Source organism: Mustela nigripes, chromosome 9 (assembly GCF_022355385.1).
Source record: "Mustela nigripes isolate SB6536 chromosome 9, MUSNIG.SB6536, whole genome shotgun sequence".
NCBI lineage: Eukaryota > Metazoa > Chordata > Mammalia > Carnivora > Mustelidae > Mustela > Mustela nigripes.
Genome location: NC_081565.1, coordinates 88610775 through 88634618, shown reverse-complemented (window position 1 = coordinate 88634618; position 23844 = coordinate 88610775). Strand labels below are relative to the sequence as shown.

General features: G+C 42.6%; 1 long non-coding RNA gene across 2 annotated transcripts in view; it reads right to left on the bottom strand.

Annotated features, from left to right (window-relative positions):
- LOC132024892 (uncharacterized) overlaps positions 1-23844 on the bottom strand; it is a 78836-nt gene that overhangs the window by 3049 nt on the left and 51943 nt on the right. The window lies entirely within an intron of this gene.

The window sequence follows — 23844 nt, the reverse complement described above, 5'->3', positions numbered from 1 at the left end:
AGTGTAAGTCCCATAAGTCAGAAATGATGCTCAGTAAGTGACCTTGGAAGGACTGGCGATGCAGATGGAGTAAAATCAGATTTCTTCTTGGACCATGCACAAACTGTTTGTGTGTGTAAAGGATCTAAACAGCATTTAAAAAAAAAACTTTTTTTTTGAGATTTTATCTATTTATTAGAGAGAGAGAGAGCTGTAGCAGGGAGGAGAGGGAGAAGCAGGCTCCCCGCTAAGCAGGGAGCCCGACGTGGGACTCAGTCCCAGGACTCTCGGATCGTGACCTGAGCTGAAGGCAGTCACTCAATGAACTGAGCCACCCAGGAACCCCTAAACAGCATATTTTTAAATTATAGGGGAGGAGTTATAATTTATAAATAAAAAGTTATATTTTGTAATTGTAGGAAAATTAGAAAAGGCTTTTTAGAGCAGGATTAAATAATACAAAAGCAAATCCCATAGTGAAATAGTCTTATATCAAAATTTAAATTTTCTGTACAAGTGCCAACATAACCAAAATTAACCCATGCCATTGATAGCAAACCCCAAATTGAACTAAGAGGAAACATAATTTACAGAAGAAACCAAACCCTAAAGTATAGGGGAAAATGCTCAAAATCATAAGTAATTACAGCTGAATAAAACAATAATGACCTATCACTTTGCATTATTAGGCGGCCAAAAAAATGTAAACAGTAGGAAGCCGGATGCTGCTCCGTGTTTGCGGACGCATGGACACAGGATGGAGGACACGGGACCCAGTAATGGAGGCTGCCTCGGTCCTGTTCACATGTGAACATCTTTGGCCAATCCAAGGTAGGTGGTCCGGTGGTGCAGTTTCCAGGTAGCACTGCCTTGGCTCCCTACCAGGCCCCCACCCATCCCCTGCTCTGGTCAGCACTAAGCTGCCTTCTCTTACTTCCTGCACCCTTTGCTCTGAGGGTGTAGCTCTTTGAGGCCCTTGCTCGCTGTGGGCTCACTCCCGTGCGCCTGCAGTATGCACCATCCAGCACCCAGGTGGCTGGCAGAGAGCTCAAATGCCCTGCATCGGGTGCCTCAGCTCCAGGGGCGGGGCAGCCTGGTGTAGATGGGGTGCCAGCTGCAGGAGAGGGGCCGGTTGAGGGAACTGGAGGTAAGTTTTGTGTCCCAGCTCAGTCCACCCTTTGCATCACCCCCTCCTGTCGTGTCCAGCCCTCAGACTACATGGTGGGACCTACTGAGCCCCCTCCTGCTGAGAACAAAGGCATCCTTACTCTGCAGGTGTGACCAGAGTCCCAAAGCTGACGACCTATTCTGGATGCCTGTGGCAAGAGCCCCTCTGTTGGATTCCCTTCAAGTAGCACTTTGGGCTATCTGGGTTGTTTAGTGGGATGACCCAGACCTTCATCCCCAAGGCGATGGTCGTGGTGGTTTCCCTTGCTCATTGAAAGCCATTGCCACTAAATCACTGCTAAGAGATACCCAGTTCCTTCATGTAGGTTGTAGACACACCCTACCGTACTCGATCATCTACTAGCAACCTTCGTCCCTGGTGTTTGTCAGTTACTATCCCAATCATCAGAACCAATCCTTTCTTTGCCTGTTGGGCCAAGAACATTAGAGAGTCAGGTGGTAATCACAGATTCCCCTTAAAGGTATTCTTGCTGTGACCCTGAAAGAACTGTCTCCACTCCCGTCTCCCGGAGCTGGGACTTACCCACAATCCCTGAGAGTGCCAGGTTGCATGAATGAGGAACAACAAAATATACAGGGTTGCTGGCTGTCGTAATTGGGGCCACTCCGACACCTGTTGGTCCTCAGACTCCTATACTGTAGCAGTAGGGGCACTGTTCATCACTGGTAATCGGTTCAGAATGTGTGCCACATCCTGGATTGGATGATGGTATCCAGGCCACATTAAGTGTTGACCCCCTGGCCAGCACCTTAGTAACCGTTGGTAAGCCATGTCACCATCATGTCAGGCCAGTTAATCCTGGATGATGGAATGGGACAAGACCAGTGCATTCCATAGTTATGAGCTCATGGTCACACCTCCTCTGGTGGAAAAGGAGTCCTTCGTTCAGAGGCAGTGCTGTGGGATATCACAGGTAAGGCATTCTGTGAGTCTTTGGGGATGGTGCTGGCAGAACCATAGGCAGGGGCCATAAGGACAAAATACTGCCCCGTGATTAATGGTGCCGAGTTGATAGCATCAGTCTGCTGTCCACTGGACAAGCCTTCAGCTATGGTGGTAACATGAGTCTTGGTACAGGAAGTCCTTGCCATTGAGCCTATGCTTAGCTGTCATCCCGGACACTGTTCCCAGGCCTCTGCACAAGGGCCGGATGTGTGAGAAGAGTCTGCCTGGCAGCCAGAGGATGGTCATCCTGTTGCTGTATCACTGAGAGCCTTCCCTGTAGTACATGGTCTCTGGTGGGCTTTCAGGTAAGACACAAAAATCTCATGCTGTTTGCCCTCCTCCACCTTTCTTGGAACTCCAGTTGGACCCTTCTGGGAAAGTCCATGTGTCTCTGTACCTCCAGTCATTTTCTTCCTTATGAATGAATGACTGAGCCACTCTCAGCATGGTTCGTTTGAAGGACTTCCTTTCACAGTGTCTTTCAGGGACATCCCAAGTGGCGCTGTAATGAGGCAGCAGAGGCCCCACAGGCCATTTCCGCCAACACCCACACAACAAGCCAACCCAGTTGTGATTCACTCTGAGTCCTTTCCTCATGCTGGTTATTGGTAGGAGCCCCCCAAGAAGCATGGGAACTGTCAGGAGAGGCAGCACAGGTAGGAATCTGGGTCACCTGTTCTGTGATTCACTTGGGCCCTATGGTCCAGTCCCAAAAGGGCCATTACCATTGCACAAGAGATCGCTTCTGTGCACACTGAATTCTGTGATGGGCGGATCATATCACATCTAGCTTAGGATGGGAAACTGATCCATTCTCACTTTATGCCCTGCTGTTGGTGACTCGTTCTCATCCCTAGAAGGCACATATTTAACTCCAGAATCTTACCTCTCTGTTCTGTCTTCCCTGTTGGAGCTTTCCAGATTCCAGACAACATCCTTACCAATCCTAGATCTTGCTAGCACCTTCTGACCTGCTGAGTTCTAGGATCAAGAAGGAGGGTATCTTGTGCCACAGCTAGGGTCTGCTCTGGCTTTGTTTCTGGGCCCCTGAGAATCTGTCAGCTTCTGGGGTTACGCAGTATATGGGTCAGAGGAATATTCCCAGCTTTGGTACTTGTTGCATCCTAATTCAAATTCCAGAGACCCACAAAGTGTTATTTTCATTGTTTTTGTTCAAGTGGAGAGATACTTGAAGTACAGCAGCTTGTCCTTCACCTGAGAAGAAACATCTCGACACACCTTTTACCTTCCCAGTGCATGCCCACCCTGGCAGATGGCCACAGGTTCCTTTGAGGAACAACTGAAGGAATATTCACTGTATACATGTGTGATGGAGTTTCAGGAATGTCACTGAAGGGGCACTGACCTTCTTTTCACTGAGTGTGCGCTGGAGTATATAGATTTAGAGCTGCAAACTGGGTGGGGGGGGTCCCAATTTTCTACCAAGGTGGAAGGCAACTACATTTTTTTTTCCTCTTTATATAAATAAGTTAGGGAGTTGTGGTGTAACAGTCACTGCCTCAGATCCCTTCAGGTCATACAATCTTGATTGCCACTCTGACTCTGCCCATCCTTAGTCCACTGGGATGGCTTCAGATATTTTTACTCAAGTAAAATTTGTGAATCAAAGGTGAGTGCCCCAGGTAAATCTCGTCGGGTCTTAAATTCTACCTTCCCTCTTTGAACACCAGGATCCACTTTTACACACACTCCCCAGGCCCTATTATTAGGCAGGTCCTGTAATTCCTTTGTTTTTTAGGTACATTTTGCCCAAAGCAGGGTTTGTATTTCTCTCTCCAGGCTCTGCTGGTACCTGATTTTCGATACCAACCTAGAGGCAATGAAAGTGAGGTCCTCAGGAGGACAGACATCATCGTTCAAGGCATCCACCTCAGGTGAGGCCAATATGGAAGGGGATGTTTCTGCCATCAGAAAGGGTTCAGGGAAATGGGTGTGTATGTCCTGATTCTAAGATTGTCCGCCAAGTATCTCAATCCCAAATATTAGAGTGTTATTCATCCTGCAACTGGGCCTGATTTTCACTAAGACCTGCTGAGGCTGTACATGCAGACTTTCTTTCTTTCCATCCTGTGCTGACAGAAGATAAGGTTCTTTGACTTTCAGACTTTCTCTGAAGTTGGAGGATGACTATCATTTACTTTTTTTTGGTAAGCTGAAATGGTACTGAATTTCGTCCAAGTGCTAGAAGGGCAATTAATTCAGGTGGGTCACTGACAAAGAGAAATAAAACAGGAGTACCTGAGAATCTAAGAAGGTGCACCAAGTTTCTTCCCCGTATGGGCACCACATTTACAACTACAGAAGATACTTCCTTTGTAGGAACACAGAGAACGCTTAAAAAGAAAAAAGGAATATACTGGGAAGTAAATCAAGTCTCAGTGAATGTTAAATAATTAATATTCAAAGTATGTTCTCTGACCACCATAAAATTATTTTAGAAATAAATGACAACCCTCAGTTTGTTTTCCAGAGTCCATAGTCTCTCACGGTTCCTCTTCCCCTGTGATTCCCCCCCTTCATTTTCCCCTTCCTTCTCCTAATGTCCTCCATGCTGTTCCTTATGTTCCACAAAGAAGTGAAACCATATAATTGACTCTTTCTTTTTTTTTTTTTTTTTTTTTTTTTTTTTTAGATTTTATTTATTTGTTTGACAGAGAGAGATCACAAGCAGGCAGAGAGAGAGAGGAGGAAGCAGGCTCCTGGCTGAGCAGAGAGCCCGATGTGGGGCTCGATCCCAGGACCCTGGGATCATGACCTGAGCCGAAGGCAGCGGCTTAACCCACTGAGCCACCCAGGCGCCCCTTGACTCTCTCTTCTTGACTTATTTCACTTAGTATCTTCTCCTCCAGTTCCATCCATGTTGATGCAAAAGTTGGGTATTCATCCTTTCTGATGGCTGAGTAATATTCCATTGTGTATATGGACCACATCTTCTTTATCCATTCATCAGTTGAAGGACATCTCAGCTCGTTCCACAGTCTGGCTATTGTGGACATTGCTACTTTGAACATTGGGGTGCATGTACTCCTTCTTTTCACTATGTCTGTATCTTTGGAGTAAATACCCAGTATTGCCATTGCTGCATCGTAGGGTAGCTCTATTTTTTTAGACACCTTTACACTAATTTCCAAAATGGCTGTACCACTTCGTATTCCCACCAACAGGGTAGGAGGGTTCCCCTTTCTCTACAGCCTCTCCAAAATTTGTTTTTTTCTTGCCGTGTTAATTTTTGCCATTCTGACCAGTGTAAGGTGGTATCTCAGTGTGGTTTTGATTTGTATTTCCCTGATGGCTAATGATGTTCAATATTTTTTCATGTGTCTGTTGGCCATTTGTATGTCTTCTTTGGAGAAGTGTCTGTTCATGTCTTCTGCCCATTTTTTGACTTGTTCTATGGCTGTTGAATTTGAGAAGTTCTTTATAGATTTGGATACCAGCCCTTTGTCCGTAGTGTCATTTGCAGATACCTTCTCCCATTCCGTGGGTTGCCTCTTTGTTCTGTTGATGGTTTCCTTTGCTGTCCAGAAGCTTTTTATCTTGACGAAGTCCCAAAGGTTCGTTTCAGCTTTTGTTGTTTCCCTAGTTTTTGGAGAAGTGTCTTGAAAAAAGTTGCTGTGGCCAGTATCGAAGGGTTACTGCCTATATTCTCCTATAGGATTTTGATGGATTCCTGTCTCATTGAGGTCTTTCATCCATTTAGAGTTTATCTTTGCGTATGGTGTAAGAGACTGGTTGAGTTTCATTCTTCTATATATAGTTGTCTATATATAGACATTTGAAGAGACATTTTTCCTGCTTTGTCAAAGATTATTTGACCATAGAGTTGAGGGTCCACATCTGGGCTCTCTGCTCTGTTCCATTGATCTATGTGTCTGTTTTTGTGCCAGTACCATACAGTTTTGATTACAACAGTTTTGTAGTATATCTTGAAACTTGGGTTTGTGATATCTCTAGCTTTGTTCTTCTTAATCAAGATTGTTTTGGCTATTCTGGGTCTTTTGTGCTTCCATACAAATTTTAGGATTCTCTTCTAGTTCTGAAGAAATATACTATTGGTAGTTTGATAGGGATTGCACTGAATTTGCAGATTGCTTTGGGTAGTATGGACATTTAACAATATTATTCTTCCAGGGCGCCTGGGTGGCTCAGTGGATTAAGCCGCTGCCTTCGGCTCAGGTCATGATCTCAGGGTCCTGGGATCGAGTCCCACAACGGGCTCTCTGCTCAGCAGGGAGCTTGCTTCCCTCTCTCTCTCTCTCTGGCTGCCTCTCTGTCTACTTGTGATTTCTCTCTGTCAAATAAATAAATCTTTAAAAAAAAAAAACAAAAAAACCCCCACAATATTATTCTTCCAGTCTATGAGTATGGAATATCTTTCCATCTCTTTGTGTCATCACCAATTTCTTTCATCAATGCTTTGTATTGTTCAGAGTCTAGGTCTTTTAATTCTTTGCTTAAATTTATTTCTAAGTATTTTATTATTTTTGTTGCAAATATAAATGAAATTTTCTTGATTTTTCCTTCTGCTTTATTAGTGGACAAAAAATGCTACTGATTTCTGGATATTAACTTTGTATCCTGTAGCTTTACTGTATTTATTCTAGAAGCTTTTTTAGTGTAACCTTTAGGATTTTCTCTGTGTAACATCATGTCGCCTGCAAATGATGACAGTTTAACATCTTCTTTATCTGATTGCTGAGTAAGGACTTCCAGCACTGTGTTGAATAAAAGTGGCAAGAGTAGGGGCGCCTGGGTGGCTCAGTCATTAAGCAGCTGCCTTCAGCTCAGGTCATGATCCCAGGGTCCTGGGTTCAAGCCCTGCATCAGTCTCCCTGCTCAGTGGGAAGCCTGCTTCTCCCTCTCCCGCTGCTTGTGTTCCCTCTCTCACTGTCTCTGTCAAATAAATAAAATCTTAAAAAAAAAAAAAAGTTTTTTGTGTTGTTTTTTTCAAGTGGCAAGAGTGAATATCCTTATCTTGTTCCTGATTTTAGAGGAAAACCTCTGTTTTTGACCACTGGGTATGGTGTTAGCAGTGGGTTTTTCATATAAGGCTTTACTATGTTGAGTCATGTTCCCTGTAAGCCCACTTTGTTGAAGTTTTTATCATGAATGGATGTTGAATTTTGTGAAATGTTTTTCTGCATTTATTGAGATGATTATATTTTTCTCCTTTGTTTTGTTGATGTGGTGTTTCACATTGATTGATTTGCAAATATTGAACCATCCTTGCATCCCTGGAATACATCCCAATTGATCATGATGAAATATCCTTTTAGGTATTCTTGAATGTGGCTTGGTACTATTTCATTGAGGATGTTTACATGTATGTTCATAAAGGATGTTGTCTTGGATAAAGGATGTGGTTTTTGTGTGTGTGTGTGGTATTTATGGTTTTGGTATCAGGGTAATGCTAGCCTCCTAGAATGTATTTGGAAGATTTTCTTCCTCTTCTATATTTTGGAAAAGTTTGAGGATAAGTATTCACTCTGACATAAATGTTTGGTAGAATTCACCTGTGAATTCATTTGGCCCTATACTTTCATGTTTTAGAGATCGTATGATTATTGATTCAATTTCATTAGTAGTAGTCAGTCTGTAAAAATTTTCTATTTCTTCCTAATTCAGTTTTGGAAGATTATATATTCCTAGAATTTATTCATTTCTTTTAGGTATTCTAATTTGTTGGCATATAGTTTTTTGTATTATTCTCACATATAGTTTTTTGTATTATTCTGTTATACTTCTATATGTTTCTGTGGCATCAGTTGTTACTTCTCTCTTGTTTTAGATTTTATTTATTGGGGTCATTTCTCTTTTTTTCTTGATGAATCTGGCTAATGGTTTACCAGTTTTGTTTACGTTCTCAAAGCGCCAGCTCTTGGTTACATTGATTTTTTTTTTTTCCTTAAGTCTCTATGTCATTTATTTCTCCTCTGGTCTTTATTATTTCCTTCCTTCTACTCACCTTGGGATTTATTTTTCTTTTTCTACTTCCTTTAAGATTAGATTTTCTGAGCTTTTTTTTTATTTTGGGAGGAGCCTGTATCACTATTTTTCTTTAGAATGGCTTTCACTGCATCCCAAAGCTTTTGGCCCATTGTGCTTTCATTTTCATTTGTCTTCATATATTTTAAAATTTATTCTTTGATTGCTTCATTGAACCATGTTGTTTAGTGTCATATTGTTTAGCCTCCACGTGTTTTTGCCTTTTTTCCGTTTTTTTTTTTTTTTTTTTTTTCTCGTGTGATTGATTTTTTGTTTCATACATGGTGGTCAGAAAAGGTGCATGGTATGATTTCACTCTTCTTAAATTTATTGAGGCTTGTTTTGTGGCCTAAAATGTGATCTGTTCTGGAGAATGTTCCATGTGCACTTGAAATAAATGTGTATTCTACTGTTTTGGGATGGAATGATCTGTATATATCTGTAATATCTATCTGGTCTAGTGTGTCATTGAAAGATGTTTCCTTATTAATTTTCTGTCTGGATGATCTATCCCTTATCATTATTGTATTACCATCAGTTTCTCTCTTTATGTCCATTAATATCTGCTTTATATATTCAGATGTTCCTGTGTTGGGTGTGTAGATACTTATTATATTCTCTTGTTGCATGGACCTCTTTATTGTTATGTGATGCTGTTCTTTGTCTCTTGGTAAGTTTTCCTTTTAAAGTCTGTTTTATCTGATGTAAGCACTGCTAACCCAGCTTTTTTCCCACTTCCATTTGCATGGTAAATTCCATCCCTTCACTTTCAGTCTCTATGCTTCTTTAGGTCTGAGGTGAGTTGCTTTTGGGGTGCATGTAGATGGGTTCTTTTTTTTTTTTTTTTTTTTTTTTAATCCATTAAACCACCATATGTGCTTTGATTGGAGGACTCAGGCATTTACTTTTATTTTTATTATGGTCAGTTAGCCAGCATATATCACATCATTAGTTTTTGGTGTAGTGTTCAGCAGTTCATTAGTTGAATATAACAACTGTTTACATATTTTATTTTTTAAAGTTTTATTTAAGTTATAGTTAATATACAGTGTGATGTAGTTTCAGGTGTGCACTATATTGATTCAGCACTTCTATACAACACCCAGTGCTCATCACAATAAGTACAGTTTTTTCCCTATATTTTTAAAATTATGTTCAGTTAGCCAACATATAGAATAAGCACACTTCTTAGCTCCCATCACTTATTTAACCCATCCCCACACCAACCTCCCCTACAGTAATCCTCAATTTGATCTCTATAGTTAAAAGTCTGTTTCTTGGTTTGCTTTCCCTTTTGTCTTGTTCCCCTCTTTGTCCATATTTTTTCTGTATTAAATTCCACATATAGATGAAATCATATGGTATTTGCCTTTCTCTGATTTTATTTCACTCCGCATAATACTCTCTAGTTCCTATCATGTCACTGCAACTGGCAAGATATCCTTCTTTTTTACGACTAATATTCCAGTGTGTGTATGTGTACACAACACACACATTCTTTATCCACTTATCGGTGAACACAGGCTGTTTTCATAATTTGTGTGTGTGTGTGTCTATACATACACAACACATCTTTATCCATTCATCAGTTGATGGACATTTGGACTCTTTCCAGAATTTGGCTATTGTTAATAATGCTTCTGTAAACACTGGGGTGCATGTATCTCTTTGAATTAGTATTTTTGCATTCTTTGGGTAAATACCTAGTAGTGTGATTGCTGGATCATAGGGTAGTTCTGTTTTTAACTTTTTGCTCCATACTGTATTCCAGTGTGGCTACACCAGCATACATTCCCACCAATAGTGCAAGAGTGCTCCCCTTTCACGGCATCCTCGCCAACACCTGCTGTTTCTTGTGTTGTCGATTTTACTCATTCTAACTGGTGTGACGTGATCTCTCACATTAATAAAAGACAAGAACCAAATGATCCTCTCAACTAATGGAGAAAAAGCACTTGACAAAATACAACATCCTTTCTTGATTAAAAACTCTCTACCTGTAGGGATAGAAGGAATATACCTCAATATCATAAAAGCCATATACAAAAATCCCACAGTGAATATCATCCTCAACAGGAAAAAACTGAGAGCTCTTCCCCTAAGGTTAGGAATATGGCAGGTATGTCCATTCTCACAACTGTCGTTCAACATAGTACTAGAAGTCCTAGCCTCAGCAATCAAACAAACAAACAACAAAAAAAGACAAACATCTGCAAACAGGAAGTCAAACTTTCACTCTTTGCAGATGACATGATACTTTATATGGAAAACCCAAAGGACTCCACTCCAAAGTTGGTAGAACTGATACAGAAATTAAGCAAAGTTTCAGGATACAAAGTCGATGGACAGAAATCAGTTGCATTTCTGTAGACTAATAATGAGGCAGAACAAAGGGAAATCAAGGAATTGATGCCATTTAAAATTGCATCATTGTAGTTTTGATCTATATTTATGGGATGATGAGTGATGCTGAACACCTTTTCATGGATTTGTTGGTCATCCGTAGGTCTTCTATGGAAAAATGCCTATTTGTATCTTCTGCTCATTCCTTGGCTGAATTATTTGTTCTTTGGGTGTTGGGAGTATTTTTTCTTTGGGTATTGAGTTCTTTATATATTTTGGATACTACTGTTATCAAATATATCACTGGCAAACAGCTTCTCCCATTTTCGTAGGTTGCCTTTTAGTTCTGTTGTTCCCCTGAGTAGAAGCTTTTGTCTCCCTTGCTTCAGGAGACATTTCTAGAAAAATGTTGCTACCATCAATGTCAGAGACATTATTGGCTGTGCTCCCTTCTGGGATTTTTATGGCTTCAGGACTTACTTTTAAGTTTTTCATCCATTTTGAATTTATTTGTGTGTGTAATGTGAGAAAGTGGCCCAGTTTTCATTCTTTTGCATGTTGCTGTCCAGTTTTCCCAATATCATTTGTGGAAGAGACTGTCTTTTTTTCCATTGGATATTCTTTCCTGCTTTGTTCAAGGTTAATTGAGGATATACTTGTGGGTTCATTTCTGGGTTTTCTGTTCTGTTCCACTGATCTATGTGTCTGTTTTTGTGCCATTGCCATACTGTTTTACTACAGCTTTGTAATATAACTTGTGACACATCCAGCTTTGCTTTTCTTTTTCAAGGTTGGTTTGGCCATTTGGGGTCTTTTGTGGTTCCATACAATTTTATAGTTGTTCTAGCTCTGAAAAATCCTGGTGGTATTTTGATAGTGATTGCCTTAAATATTTAGATTGCTTTGGGTAGTATAGACATTTTAAGAATATTTGTTCTCCCATTCCATGAGTATTGAATGCCTTTGCATTTCTTTGTGTCATCTTCAATTCCTTTCATCAGTGTTTTATAGTTTTCAGAGTATTGGACTTTAACCTCTTTAGTTCGGTTTTATTCATAGGTATCTTATGATTTTTTGGTGAGGTGGTAAATGGGACTGATTCCTTAATTTTTTATGCTGTTTCATTATTGGTGTACAGAGATGCAACAGATTTCTGTGCGTTGATTTTGTATCCTGTGACCTTACTGAATTTATTATCTGTTCTAACAGTTTTTTAGTGGAGTCATTCAAATTTCTATATAGAGTATCATTTCGTCTACAAATAGTTAAGTTTTACTTCTTTTCCATTTAGATGCCTTTTATTCTTGTTGTTGTCTGATGGATGCAGTTTGGACTTCCAGTACTTATTTTTTCTTTTTTTTTTTTAAAGATTTATTTGACAGAGCGAGATCACAAGTAGGCAAAGAGGCAGGCAGAGAAAGGGGGGAAGCAGGCTCCCCGCTGAGCAGAGAGCCCGATGCAGGTCTCGATCCCAGGACCCTGAGACCATGACCTGAGCCGAAGGCAGAGGCTTCACCCACTGAGCCACCAGGCGCTCCTTCCGGTGCTGTATTAAACAACAGTGCTGAGAGTGTTCATCCTTTTCTTGTTTTTGGCCATAGAGGAAAGGCTCTCAGTTGTTCCCCATTGAGGATGATAGTAACTGTGGCTTCTTCATAGGTGGCCTTCATTATGTTGAGGTATGTTCCCTCTAAACCTGCTTTGTTGAGTGTTTTTTGTTTTTTTTTAATCAGGAGTGGATGTACTTTGTCAGATGCTTTTTCTGTATCTATTGAGAGGCTCATGTGGTTCTTGATCCGTTCTTTTATTGTGTATCACACTGATTGATTTGCAAATATTAAACTTCCCTTACAATCCAGGAATAAATCCTGTTTGATAATGATGAATGATTTTTTAAAGTGTATTGATGGATTCGCTTTCTTAGTATTTTATTGAGAATTTTCGCATCCATGTTCAAGAGGGATATTGGCCTGTAGATTTCTTTTTTAGTGGAGTCTTTATCTGGTTTTGGTATCAGGGTAAAGCTGGCTCCATGGAATGAATTTGGAAGTCTTCCTTCCTTTCCTTTTTTTTTTTTTTTTTTTTTTTGAGTTTGAGAAGAATAGGTATTAACTGATCTTTAGGTCTGGTAGAATTCACATATGAAGCCATGTGGCCCTTGACTTTTGTATTTTGGGAGTTTTTTGATTAGTGATTCCATTTCTTTGCTGGTTATCAGTGTGTTCAAGTTTTCTATTTCTTCCTCTTTCTAGGAATTTATGTGCTGAATGCTCACTCTGCTGTTGTGATTTTGCTGCTTTATCCTTCGGGCAGAGGCTGTCTTTGCCTGCTGTGGGCAGTGTTTGTTCCCATGCCTGAATGTGTCAAGTTTTAACTAGGTGTGCTCTGGTGTGCTTGTGGAAATGAGACCTGACACCACCTCCATCAGAACTGACCCCTGCAGAACTCTTTGGTTGGAAAATGTGTGGGCAGGGGTTTGTGCTGGTGTTTGTGGGAAGGGCCTACCACACCGGGACAGAGGTAAGCGTGACTGAAAAGGGCAGTCCCCCTGGAGAACAGGGCGGGTGGGGCTTGGTGTAAGCAAGTTGGGCAGCCACTTTAAGTGCTGCACTGCTTCCAAGGGCGGCTCTGTGTTTATGCCGAGGGGCGCGCGCGCGTGTGTGTGTGTGTGCGTGTGTGTGAGAGAGAGAGAGAGAGAGAAATGGTGCTAGCCAGCTCCTTTGTTCCCAAAGCGGTAGCTCCATGAATGCTCCTTCTCAGAAGACACCTCTAAAAAGAGCAAATAGTCTCATCCCTATGTGCCCCAAGTGTTCTTCAAATAGCTGTTTCTGTGCTGTCTTCCCCCAGAATGTTTGCCCATGTTCTCTCCTAGAGCAGTGCAGTGCCCTCTGGGCTCTATCCTAGCCACCTGCTGACCTTTAAAACACTAGGCTTTAGTGGGGCCGCCTGGGTGGCTCAGTGGGTTGGGGCCTCTGCCTTTGGCTCAGGTCATGTTCTCAGGGTCCTGGGATCGAGCCCCCATCAGGCTCTCTGCTCGGCGGGGAGCCTGCTTCCCCCTCTCTCTCTGCCTCTCTGTGATCTGTCAAATAAATAATATCTTAAAAAAACCTAAAAAACAAAAAACACTAGGTTTTAGAGACATGGTGTTGGCAGAGGCCTGCACCAGTCTCCTGGGTAGGGTTGCCTGCTGTGCTGGGACGGAGGCAAGCTTGACTTAGAAGGGCAGTCACACCAGGGCACAAGGGATGAAACCTGGTGTAATCAAGGTAGGCAGCTGCTGTTGGTGCTGTGCCGCTTTCTGCAGGTGGCTCCGTGTTTATGCTAAGGTGTGGCAGAGGGAAATGGTGTTAGCCAACTCTGTTGTTGTCACAGAGGTGACTCCGTGAGTGCTGCCTCTCAGGAAGGCACTCCCAGGAAAAGCAAATAATCTGTCCCTCGTGTGCCCACAGTGTTTTTCAGATCTCTGTGTCCATGCTGTCTCTCTCCAGGCTGTTTGCCTGCCTTCTCTCCAGGAGCAGTGCAGTGCTCCCCAGCCCCCCATCCTGGGCTCTACCCCAGCCAAACCTGCTGACCTCTAAAACTCCAGGCTCTGGGTCCCACTGGTTGCAAGAACAGACAAAGCTCAGCCTTCTCATATTCCAAGCCACTGGTTTTGGGGATGTTCTTATTCATTCTACCACGTGCTCCTCCTCCCAGTCACAGCTGCCTCCCTCCCACCCTGCCTGTGAACCCTTTCTCCCCTGAACAGTGTTTCCAAACTTCCCACCTTCGTTGATGTGGACTTTTCTCTAACTTTAGTTGGCATTTTGTTCTTTCAGTCTTCCAGTCATTTTCTGGGGTATTTAGTCTGATAGGCTGGTTATCTAGCGGGGCTTGTGGGCTAGGAGCGACTAAGGTCCCCCTAATCTGCTGCCATCTCAGGACTCCAGTAGCATTTCTTACAAGGCTGGTTCAGTGGTGATAAACTCCATTATGTTTTGTTTGGGAACCTGTTTATCTCCCCTGCAAATCTGAATGGTAATCCAGTGTCTGGTTGTCCCCTAGGTAGAAGGTGTGTGACTTCTGCTAGCTGAAGCTGTGGCTGGCATTGGCTGGGGGCCTCCATAGTTGAAACCCTGGTCTGCTATCAGCTTTAGCTGAAACGGATGCCATTCAGTGAGGTCCCTGGGCCCTCCATGCAGCAGGTGCCCTCGTGAGATAGCTAGGTCCAGAGGGGCTGCCTGCTCAGGGGTCTTGAAGCTCTGCACACAGAGGGCACTTTGGCAGGATAGCTGAAGCTGAAATGGGTGTTAGGTGAGGTGTCCCAGGGCTCTTCACCCTACCAAGGCCTGGTAGGGTAAAAAATAGTATCGGTCAGATCTCAGGGCTTTAGAGTTCCATGCAGCAGGTGCCCTGGCAAATGAGCTAAAGCTTAAGTGGGTGGAGACGGAGGGGTCCGAAGGCTCTAAGCAGTGAGGGCACCCTGGAAAGACCAGTGAAATGGAAGCAAGTGCACATCAGACAGTCTTAGGGTTCTCCATGCTGTGGGTGCCCTGGTAGAGCTGGAGCTGAGGTGGTGTGCAAGGCAGGAGGTCCACGCAGAGGGTACCCTGTAAGATAGGTAAAGCTGAATTAGTGTAAGCTGGGGGATCCTGTGGCTCTGTCTGTGCGGCAGGCACTCTGACAGGCAGCAAAAGCTGAAGCGAATGCAGGGCGTCCCAGCAGGCCATGCTCTCAGGGCACCCAAGCAGGATAGCTGGAGCTGAAAAGGGTGCACACTTGGGTGTCCCAAGGCACTATGCACGGGGTGCCCTGGTGGGGTGGCCAGAGCTGAGGTAGGGTGAAGGCCAGGAGGTCTTTGAGCTCTCTCTGCAGAGGCTACACTTGTAGGGTCGCTGCAATGGAAGTGGATCCAAACAGGGGAGACCTGGGGCTCATGCACAGAGGACACTTTGGCAGGATAAAGCTGAAGTGGCTGAATGGATGTTTCAGGACTGTCTGCACAGAGCGTGCGAGAGGGCCAGCTGGAGCGGGGGGGGGGGGGGGGGGGGGGGGGGCCGGGGGGGCGGGGGGGGGGGCGGCAGGGGGGGGTACTGTAGCAGGACAGCTGAAGTGGGTGTGGGCTTTCTGTACGAAATACCCCTGGCAGGCAGGACAGCCTGCCTGAAATGCTGAAATGCTTGCAAGCCAGATTATCTTGGCGCTCTCACCATGAGGGTGACCTGGTAAGACAGCTGAAGCCCAACTGGGTGCAAGCCCGAGGCTTCCTAGTGGGCACCATTTTGTGGCCACTGGTGAGGCAGTTGTGGTTGGTGTGGGCCTGGAGTGTTGTACTGCTGGAGGCAGCAGGCTGCTGAGGGCACCCATACTGTGCTCTGGTCTGTTGTTCTAGGGTGGAAGGGAGTGCTGACCATGCCTCTCGGCCCCCCCGCCCTGGGGAGTGTTGCAGCGGCTCCGGAGCGCTGCGGCTGCCGTCTATGCTCGCTGCTCTTTCTCCCTTGTGCCACAGCATAGCTCGGTCTGGTCTGGACTTGTGGACGTGGGGCTCACGGAGGTGGCAAGCCGGCTGTGGCATCCAGACCTGCTGTGGGTTGGCTTTTAAGGTTGAGGGCGGCGTGTAAACCACGTCTCTCTCCCATACCTCCAGCCCAGAGAGAACTTCTGCAGCCCCTCTGCCGTTTGGCAAAGTTCAAGCGCCGTCCCTTTTCTATGCCAGTTGCTCTTTTAAACCGCAGCTTTCTCTTTTTGTGTCCGAGGACAGACGGATTGGTCTCCAGTCTCTCAGTACTGTTTCTCCCCCCGCAGTCCTCAGCATCAGGGTAGGTGCTCCCTTCACTCCTAGATCTCCAGCTCTTAGAGTTCTCTTTGGCTGCTTTGTCTTCAGTTGTGTAGAAGCTGCTGTGAGCCCTTAGTTCTTCATTCTTCAGGAGGAACCGTTCTATGAACATGTGTATTTTAGTGTATTCTGTGAAGGTGGTGAGTTCAGGATCTTCCTCTATTGTCATCTTGGACCAAACTCCTTTGTGTGGTTTTAGTATTAAGATAATGCTGGCCTCATTAGAATCAGTTGGGAAGTGTTTTACCCGCTTTAAGAATTTGTGAATAATTGGTGCTATTCTTTAGATGTCTGGCAGAACTCACAAGCCAAAGCCATTTGGTTGGCTTTTCTTTATAGGAACTTTTCTTCATTGTACAAAATACATATATAATGTAATTTTTTAAATGTACATAATACATACTTTTAAATTGTACATACTACATAATTTGTCACTGTATATAATACATACATAATGGAATTTTTAAAAATTTAAATTAACAATATATTATTAGTCTCAGAGGTAGAGGTCAGTGATTCGTTCTATATAATACCTGGTGCTGCTTATATCACATGCCCTCCTTAATGTCCATCACGTAGTTACCCCAATCCCTTCCCTCCAACAACACCCATTTTTTTCCTATGATTAAGAGTTTCTTATGGTGGGGTGCCAGGGTGGCTCAGTTAAGCCTGAGGGTTAAGCCTCTGCCTTCAGCTCAGGTCATGATCTCAGGGTCCTGGCATCGAGCCCCACATCAGGCTCTCTGCTCAGCAGGGAGCCTGTTTTCCCCCCTCTCTCTGCCTGTCTCTCTGCCTACTTGTGATCTCTGTCAAATAAATAAAGTCTTAAAAAGAAAAAGTCTCTTATGGTTTGTCTCCCTAATTTTGTCTTTTCTTTTTCCCTCTCTTCCCCTACGGTTATGTTTTCTTAAATTGCACATATGAGATCATGTAATTGTCTTTCTGACTTATTTCGCTTGGCATAATACCCTCTAGTTCCAACCACATCGTTCAAGATGTCAAGATTTCATTTTTTTTAAAAAAAGATTTTATTTATTTATTTGACAGAGAAAGCACAAGTAGAGCAGCAAGCAGAGGGAGAGGGAGAAGCAGGCTCTCCACTAAGCTGGGAGTCCGATGCGGGGCTAGATCCTGGGACCCTGGGACCATGACCTGAGCCAAAGGCAGCCGCTTAACCGACTAAGCCACCCAGGCGGCCAGAATTTCACTTTTTGATGGCTGAGTGGTATTCCATTATGTACACATACATACATACCATATCTTCTTTGTCAGTTCATCCATCGATGGACATCAGGGCCCTTTCCATTGTTTGGCTATTATGGACATCACTGCTATGAACATTGGGATGTAGGTGCCCCTTTGGATCACTATATATCTCTGGGGTAAATACCTCGTAGTGCAATTGCTGGGCTGTAGGTTAGCTATTTTCAACTTTTTGAGGGAACTCCAAAGTATTTTATAGACTGGCTGTGCCAGCTTACATTCTCACCAAAAGTATAGGAAGGTTTCCCTTTCTGCACATCTTTCCCAACATTTGTTTCCTGACTTGTTAATTTTATCTAATCTGACTGGTGTGAGGTGGTATCTCATTGTGCTTTTGATTTGTATTTCCCTAATGCCAGGTGATTCTGAGCATTTTTTCATGTGTCTGTTCGCCATCTGTATGTCTTCTTTGAGAAATGTCTGTTCATGTGTACCGCCCATTTCTTGATTGGATTATTTATCCTTTCGTTATTGGGTTTGGTAAATTCTTCATAGATTTTGGATACTAGCGCTCTGTGTCATACGACATTTGCAAATAGCTTCTCTCATTCTGTCAATTCTCTTTTGCTTCTGTCAGCTGTTTCCTTTGCTGTGGAAAGTCTTTTATCTTGATGAAGTCCCAATAGTTCATTTTTGCTTTTATTCCCTTGCCTCTGGAGACCTAACAAGTAATTGCTGTAGCCAAGGTCAAAGAAGTTGCTGCCCATCTCCTCCTGTAGGATTTTAATGGATTCCTGTCACAATTTAGGTCTTTCATCCATTTTGAGTCTTTTTGTGTAAGGTGGAAGGAAATGGTTCAGTTTCATTCTTCTGCATGTGGCTGTCCAATTTACCCAACACCATTTGTTGAAGAGATTTTTTTCCATTGAAGATTCTTTCCTGCTTTGTCAAAGATTAACTGACTATAGAGTTGAGGGTCCATTTCTGGGTTCTCTGTTCTGCTCATTGATCTGGTTTCTGTTTTTGTGCCAGTACCATACTGACATGATGATGACAGCATTGTGTTTTTTTGTTTTACAATTTTTTTTATTATGTTAGCCACAGTACATCATTAGTTTTTAATGCAGTGTTCTGTGATTCATTGTTTGCATATAATACCCAGTGCTCGATGCAACATGTGCCCTCCTTAATACCTATCACTGGACTAACCCATCGCCTCACTGCTTTCCCCTCTGAACCCCTCAGTTTGTTTCCCAGAATCCATAGTCTCTCATGGTTCATCTCCCCCTCTGATCCCCCCCTTCATTTTTCCCTTCCTTCTCCCAGTGTCCTTCATGCTAGTTCCTATGTTCCACAAATAAGTGAAACCATATGATAATTGTCTTTCTCTGCTTGATTTATTTCACTCAACATAATCTCCTCCAGTTCCATCCAAGTTGGGCATATGTTGGGTATTCATGCTTTCTGATGGCTGAGTAAAAATTCCATTATATTATGGACCACATCTTCTTTACCCATTCATCTGTTGAAGGACATCTCAGCTCCTTCCACTGTCTGGCTATTGTGGACATTCCTGCTATGAACATTGGGGTGCATGTGGCCCTTCTTTTCACTACATCTGTATCTTTGGGGTAAATATCCAGTAGTGCAACTGCTGGGTCATAGGGTAGCTCTATTTTTAGTTTTTTGAGGAAACTCCACACTGTTTTCTAAAGTGGCTGTACCACCTTGCATTCCCACCAACAGGGTAGTAGAGTTCCCCTTTCTTCAGTCTTTGCAACATCTGTTGTTTCTTGCCTTGTCAATTTTTGCCATTCTAACTGGTGTAAGGTGGTATTTCAGCGTAGTTTGGATTTGAATTTCCCTGATGGCTAATGATGTTGAGTATTTTTTAATTTGTCTGTTAGCCATTTGTATGTCTTCTTTGGAGAAGTGACTGTTCATGTCTTCTGCCCATTTTTTGACTTGATTATCAGTTTTTTGGGTGTTGAGTTTGAGAAGTTCTTTGTAGATCTTGGATGTCAGCCCTTTTTCTATAATGTCATTTGTGAATATCTTCTCCCATTCTGTGGTTTGCCTCTTGAAGAGACTTTTTGTTGACTGTTTCCTTTGCTGTGCAGAAGGCTTCTATCTTGATGAAGTCCCAGAAGTTCATTTTCACTTTTGTTTCCCTTGCCTTTGGAGCTGTCTCTTGAAAGAAGTTGCTGTGGCCGATGTCGAAGAGGTTACTGCCTATATTCTCCTCTAGGATTTTGATGGATTCCCATCTCATTGAGGTCTTTCATCCATTTAGAGTCTATCTTTGTGTATGGTGTAAAAGACTGGTTGAGTTTCATTCTTCTGTATATAGTTGCCCAATTTTCCCAGCACCATTTATTGAAGAGACTGTCTTTTTTCCATTGGGTAATTTTTCCCGCTCTGTCGAATGTTAGTTGACCATAGAGTTGAGGGTCCATATCCAGGCTTGCTCTTCTGTTCCATTAGTCTGTGTGTCTGTTTTTGTGCCAGTGCCATGCTGTCTTGGTGATCACAGCTTTGTAATATAGCTTTAAATCAGTGTGATACCCCAGCTTTGTCACATTGTTAGTGTATAGAAATGCAGCTGATTTCTGTGCATTGATTTTGTATCCTGTCACATTGCTGAATTCCTGTATGGGTTCTAGCAATGGGTTTTTCCCATAAATTATCACGTCATTTGCAAGAGTGACAGTTTGACTTCTTTGCCGATTTGAATGCCTTTCATTTCTTTCTGTTGTCTGATTGCTGAGGCTAGAATTTTAGTACTACGTTAAACAATAGCAGGTGAGAGTAGGCATCCCTGTCATGTTCCTGACCTTAGGAGAAAAGCTCTCAGTTTTTCCCCTTGAGAATGATATTCGATGTGGCTTTTATGATATTGAGGTATGTTCCCTGTATCCCAAAACTCTTTAGACTTAATTAAGGAAAGATACTGTATGTTGTCAAGTGGTTTTTCTGCATCAGTTGAGAGGATCGTATGGTTTTGTCTTTTATTAATGTGATCTAACACATTTATTGATTTGCAAATACTGAACCACTCTTGCATCCCAGGAATAGTGTAATCCCAGAGTTTATTTTTGCTTTTATTTCCCCTGCTTCAGGAGACATATCTAGAAAGAGATTCCTATGGCTGATGTCAAGGAAATTACTGCCTGTATTCTCTTCTAGGATTTTTATGGGTTCATGTTTCACATTTAGGTCTTTGATACACTTTAAATTTACTTTTGTGTATAGTGTAAGAAAGTGGCCTGTCAGTTTTTTGCATGTAGCTATCTAGTTTTCCCAACACCATTTATTGAAGAGACTTTTTTCCCATTGGATATTCTTTTTGCTTGGTTGAAGATTAATTTGCCATATAATTATTGGTGTATATCTGGGTTTTCTATTCTGTTCTATTTACCTATGTGCCTATTTTAGTACCATTACTATTTTGATCAGTACATACTATTTGATCAGTACAGCTTTGTAATATCACTTTAAGCCTGGAATTGATACTTCTAGCTTTTCTTTTTTCTTTAAAAATTTTTAAAATTCATTTTAACTAACATACAGTGTCTTAGTAGTGTCAGAGGTAGAATTTAGTGATTCATCAGTTATATACAACACCCAGTGCTCATAAAGTGCCCTCCTTAATGCTTATCGCCCAGTTATTCCATCCCCCACCCACCTCTCCTCCAGCAACTCTATTTCCTGTTGTTAAGAGTCTTATGGTTTGTCTCCCTCTGTTTTCTTTCCTTCTTCTTTTTCCTTTCCTTCCCCTACATTCATCTGTTTTGTTTCTTAAGCTCCATATAGGAGTCAAATCATATTTGTCTTCCTGACTTACTTTGCTTAGTGTAATAACCTCTAGTTCCATCCACATTGTTACAGATGGCATGATTTCATTCTTTTCTACAGCTGAATAATATTCCATTGAATATGTATACCAACCACATCTTTATCCATTCATCTGTCAGTGTACATCTGGGCTCTTTTCCACAGTTTGGCTATTGTGGACATCACTGCTATAAACAGTGGAGTGCATGTGTCCCTTTAAATCACTATGTCTCTGTGCTTTGACTAAATACCCAGTAGTGAAATTGCTGGGTCACAGGGTTTCTCTATTTTTAACTTTTGAGGAACCTCCATATTGTTCTCCAATGTGGTATACCTGTTTGCATTCCCACCAATAGTCTAAGAGGGTTCCCCTTTCTCCACAACATCTGTTATTTCCTGATTTGTTGATTTTAGCCATATTGATTGGTGTGAGGTGGTTTCTCATTGTGGTTTTGATTTGTAGCTCCCTGATGGAAAGGGATATGGAGCATTTCCTCATTTGTTTGTTGGTCATTTGTAGGTCTTCCTTGGAGAAGTACCTGTTCATGCCTTCTGCCCATTTCTTGACTGGATTTTTGTTTAGGTGTTGAGTTTGGTAAGTTCTTTGTATGGATACTAGCCCTTTATCTGAAGACATTTACAAATATCCTCTCCTATTCTGTATGTTGCCTTTTAGTTGTGTTGACTATTTCCTTTGCTTGCAAAAGCTTTTTTTCTTGTTGAAGTCCCAGTAGTTCATTTTTGCTTTTGTTTCCCTTGCCTTTGAATAAAAGTGGCAAGAGTGGACATCTTTGTCCTGTTCCTGACTATAGGGTTAAGCTTTCAGTTTTTCCTGATTAAGTATGATACTGGGGGTTCTACATTGTGGCCTTTATTATTGAGGTATGTTCCCTCTAAACCTATTGTGTTGAAGGTTTTTAATCATAAATGGATGTTGGCGTTATCAACACATTTCTGTATCTATTAAAGATAAATTTCTTCATCTATTGAAATGACCATATGTTTCTTTTCTTTTATTAATGTGGTAGGTCATGTTGATTGATTTGTGAAATTGAACCACCCTTGCAACCCAGAAATAAATCCCACTTGATCATGGTGAATGATTTTTTAAATGTATTGTTGCATTTTATATCCTAGTTTTTTTATTGAGATTTTTTGCATCTGTGTTCACCAGGAATATTGGCCTGTAGTTCTCTTTTTAGTGAATTCTTTTTTTGGTTTTGGTAGTACTTAAATCTTGTTTAGGATTTGTATGCTGAGAATTACAAAATGCTGCTAAAGGAAAAAAGAAGACACAAATAAATGGAAAGAAATCCTGTGTTCATGCACTGGAAGATTTAATGTTAAGATGTCAAAACATAGGACATAGTCCAGGATGACAGAGGAGTAGGAGACCTTAGTTTTGCATTAATTGCAAACAGGAACATAGCTAGATAGCTATCAGATCATTCTGAACACTTGTGAACGCAACTGGATATCTAAGAAAAGAACAGCTGAAACTCTATGAAGAGAAAAGTGACCACTTTCTGGAAGGTAGGCGATATGGGGAAGTGAATCTGAGGCGACATATGAGAAGATAAACTGGGGGCGGGGAAGGAGCCTCTGTCAGCCGACTACCAGATTATAGCAGTGGCGCACAAAATCAGAACTTTCAGTAGTCTGTCCACTGAGGGATTTCCCTGCCTGAAAGGTGCTCAGGTGGTGAAATGGGGTAGAATCCTAGGTGGGACAATGTGGTCTCAGGATCCTCAGGGTCACAGAAGGAACAGGGGTGCCTGAGTGAGGCAGAGCTCCCAGGCATCACAGCGGCAAAAGCTGGAGGCAATCAGCTTAACCAAGAGTGGGCTTTCAGCTCAGGGTTGCCATAAACCATGAACCAGACCATGATTAGGCCACTGGTCTTTGAGCAGGGGCCCAGCAAGCAAAAGAACCATTGCAAGACCTCCCGCCACCTTTACTCCCCCAGGGAGAAAAAGCGCAGGTGTATGCTACAGGAGTTCACAGGGTTTGGAGACTAAAATGGGGTCACATGACATTGAAACAGTCACAGGCTGGGAGAACATGGAGTGCAGACAGAGACTAGGGAGACAGGAGGGATTCACTGCTTTTCTCTGAGGGTACAGTGCGGAGTGGGGTTCCACGCTTTCAGCTCTGGGGCTGAAAAAAATCTTTTTAAAAAAGATTTTTATCTGTTTGAGAGAGTGAGAGAGAGCACAATCAGGGTGAGGGGCAGAGGGAAAAGCAGACTCCCTGCTTAGCATGGAGCCTGATGTGGGGCTCCATCTTGGGACCCCGAGATCATGACTGGAGCCAAAGGTAGATGCTTAACTGATTGAGCCACCCAGGTACCCAGGAGGTTGCCATTTTCATTGTCATCCTATAAGCAGCATGAGCCTTCAGGGAACAAAAGCCACAGAGAACAATCTGGAGCAATTTACGTAGCCTGGCCCTCTGTCAAGGGCAGTGCAGTTCAGCCCAAGGCAAAGATACCTGAGAATCAGCGTAACAGGTCTCTTCTGCAGAAGAGCAA